The 3,700-nt window shown below is 34.5% G+C and overlaps 1 long non-coding RNA gene across 3 annotated transcripts; it reads left to right on the top strand.

The window, feature by feature from the left end:
• Window positions 1-1,149: 1,149 nt before the first annotated feature.
• On the top strand, window positions 1,150-3,596 carry LOC9298351. 3 transcript variants are annotated; one of them, XR_002331059.1, is made up of 2 exons: window positions 1,150-3,085; window positions 3,393-3,596. It is a non-coding gene; the product is annotated as an uncharacterized LOC9298351 (long non-coding RNA). The 3 variants fall into 3 exon arrangements; XR_002331062.1 differs by having other exon boundaries at window positions 3,388-3,596; XR_002331055.1 differs by having other exon boundaries at window positions 3,330-3,596.
• The last annotated feature ends 104 nt before the right edge of the window (window positions 3,597-3,700 follow it).

The following is a 3,700-nucleotide window of genomic DNA, read 5'->3' as shown; positions in this document are numbered from 1 at the left end:
GGTTCTGTAGCTTCACTTGGAACATTTAAAGATTCAGCTCCTTTTTGATATTCATCACCATCTGTTTCGGTACTAACCCTTTTCCAATGATTTTGAGCTTTCTCATACATTCTGCCCAACATTAAGCATTGTTCAACAGATTGAGGTTGAAACATCTTGACATTTATCTGCATATCAGTTCTCAACCCTGCCAAGAAAAGGCTAACCAAGTACGCTTCAGACAGATTCACACGAGACTTAATCAGCTCAAATTTGTGATGATAATCCGCAATTCCGTCAGTTTCTTGTAACTGTTTTAGCTCTGCAATAGGATCACCCAAGAATTCAGCAAAATGTTTCTGCAACAGAAGCTTATACACTTTCCAATCACGCAACAAATTAACCCCAAAACCAGATTGAAACCACGATTGGTGCCACGTTGCTGCAGCTCCTTCAAAATGACTCGATGCAACACTTACTTTCAACTCCTCCGGAGTAAAATCAAGAGAGAAGAACTGTTCCACCTTAAACAACCATTCCCTTACTCGATCTCCACTAAATCTATGCAATTCCAGTTTCGATAAACGAGTAACAGTTGAGTAATTCGAATTCATACCAGATATGTGACCACGAACCACTTCCGATGACGAATACACCGTTTCTGGAGTTCTCGAAACCGCTGGATATGATTGTGGCTGTTGTAAATGTCGAATGTGTGCCATTGATTCCGAGAATCGGTGAGCTCTGATACCTTTGATAAAGCTTTCTTCACCGATCGATCAATCAACACTTCAATTCTAAAGTTAACCAAAACAACGTTCATGAAACGCAGCTTCGATCATCATCTCTAGGTCTCTAGATGAGAACCTAACAAAAGAAGAGATTCAAGGAGAAGATAACAAACTTTTACAATTTTCATCAATGAATCCGTAAGAGACCTTCAGCTTCTCTTTAACCAAAACACTTCTGCTTATTTAATCTTGACCGTTGCTTCTTCTTTAGATCTCCACGATCCACGTGTCTTCCCACTTAAATCCTCATTTACTGTATCACACTCTTCATCATCACGTCTCTTCTCCATCATCGTCTTGTACTTGTCAGTTTCTCTCAATCGTATCCAAGAGAAGAATCTTTGTCTTGCGACTTCAATTCCTAATCCGACAGGTAAGCTATTTTTTTTGTCTCATATGATAGTTAAATTTCGATTGATTTAAGCTCTTTTAGTGATTGTTCGATTTCAAAGTAAAAAACCCCTAATTTTTCAAACCCTAATTTTTCAAATCGATTTTCTTGTTCCATTTCTTCTTGTTTAACCTCTTCAATAGGTTAGTTAGCTTAGTTATCTTAGTTTATTGCTAAAACCCCTAATTTGTACAGCGAAAAGAAATGCATATATGAATGATCACAGCAATTCTCCTAGAAGTTGTACAACATGTAAAAGAAATCATTCAGCGAGCCTACTAAAAACAACTAATAAATCAATCAACAGATAATCTTCAAGAGCAATATATTACATCACCAAATTTGATCACAAACTTAAAAGATATTAATAATAGCGATGAGTTGCTACTAGATAGGAATTCAACAAAACAAATGACTTTTCATGGTTCCTTAAGTGTGTAATGTTCACTAACACATGGACGTGCACAAGATTTTGCACAGGAAAAGGGAGTGACAAACTAGAATCTAGCACAGTCTGGACACCTCAGGAACCCATTTTTTACAACAACTCAAACCATCATGCTAAATCCAATGATCAATCTGTACTTCTACCACACTGACCTCTAACTGGAATAAACAAAAATGACTTGCCCGTTTTAAGGAACTCAAACAACACGCGTAAATTGATTAGAGAAACCTGAATCATGAATCGAAATATTTTAACACCATAAACACAACTTCAAATTTATGAGATTTTCAGCTCCTATCACTCTTATCAGAACCAATACAAAACTATTGACTTGCCACAGTTACTCAGACCAGATGTCAAGAACTCAAAATCTCAAACCATACTAACTTTAATCCTAAGAATTTTGTTAGCTTCCAAGAATCCAAATTCCCTAATGCTGATCACATCAGAGGAGCTAAGAAAAACAATTACAGGAACTAAAGCGCTTGCACAAAATTTTCCAAGAATCATATGGAAGCTTAGTACCAATAGCTACACACTAGACCAAAATAAACAAAAATCACGATAAATAAGCAATAGAAATTCCCAACAAACCGATCTGAGAGGAGATGTTCCTCTACAGTGAAATAAGATTTAGCGTAAATCGATCCAACACACACAAAATAACGAGGAGGAATCAAATATACGATCAACTGTGAGTAACATGTGACCAACACAAATAGAAAGAAGTTAGCTCCAACTGCGGACTGCCCATAACTTTGTTTACATATAAGAGTTATATGTTTCATTTGACTTACCAAATTCAAAATAAAAAATAGAGAAATATTTTAAAATATCATCCTTTTAAGTTTTAGTTCTAAAAATACCATTACTAGTTTGTTTTCCGAGTAGTACCACAAATTTTTGTGTAAAATACTTGTTTACCCAAAATAAATTAAATATTTCAATTTTTGGAAATTTTCTATTTGTGGTGTTATTGAAAAGAAAATTAATGATTGCATTTTTGGAAAATTAACTTTAAAATATGGTATTTTCGAGAAATTACCTCAAAAATAAATTTATTTGATTTCAAAATATAATAATTTAAAATAAATCATTTTATATTATACTATTACAAATTATTATGACATATAGATAGAATACCAGAGATCACGATTCCACGGAAAAAAAAAAACTCTCAGAACAATTTCAAATAACTTAACGATTTTAAACTTTATCCAACATATGAATTAGTAATTAACTATTTGAGTTTAAAATCGTTAAGTTATTTGAAAATGTTCTAAGTTCTTTAACCAAACAAAAAAAAAAAAAGGGTTCTAACTTCCAAGTCCTCTCATATTGTGGGCCTGTGCTGCTTTCAAAAGCCCATTAAGAAATTTAAGTCCATCTTCGTCACATCCTGATTCTTCCTTCTCTTTGACCGCTGGATTTTGTCTCTCAGTCTACTTTATCCGATCGGTGCCGGCGAGATTCAAGGTAATCTTCTTCACTTACTTCTATTGAACAGACTCGAAAAGACCCATTCTTCGGATTCATTTGTTCCCAATTCGCCTTTTTTTCCTGATTCGATCTCGATTATTCGTTCAATCATCGATTCCAACTTTTTGCTTCGATTTGTCCACTGTTGTAATCGAGTCTGAGTTTTTGTATATTTAGTTGTTAAAGAATTGGGTTTTTGAAAGGACAAAACTTTTGAGGTTTCTCAACTTGGAATTTTCAGATTCGATTCGGAGTTAAAAACCCGAAATTTATGTCTCTCTTTGAAATGTGTTTATAAGTAAAGAAAGAAGAAGATGAGTGGTGAAGTTGTTATAGCTGCTAGAGTTTATCGTGAGCTTCTTAAAGCAGTGGTGAAACATGTTGGTAAAGAAGATTACAAGTCTCATTTCATTGACTTTGTGAAGCAAGAATTCCGGAAGAATGCAAACTCGGAGACTATCAACCTTGCCCGCAATTACACTTATCTTCTCAATAGCATTCACTCTCACAAGGTGAAGTCTTTTTTAAGATTTCTGTATCACATTGGCCATTTGTCTTATAGAAGCTTGGCTATATCTGCACATCAATGCATTTTGTGTGTTTAGTGACTTT

Source organism: Arabidopsis lyrata (assembly GCF_000004255.2).
Source record: "Arabidopsis lyrata subsp. lyrata unplaced genomic scaffold ARALYscaffold_792, whole genome shotgun sequence".
Classification (NCBI taxonomy): Eukaryota; Viridiplantae; Streptophyta; class Magnoliopsida; order Brassicales; family Brassicaceae; genus Arabidopsis; species Arabidopsis lyrata.
Note: the sequence above shows the minus strand (reverse complement) of the source record. Positions and strands in the feature narration are given on the sequence as shown.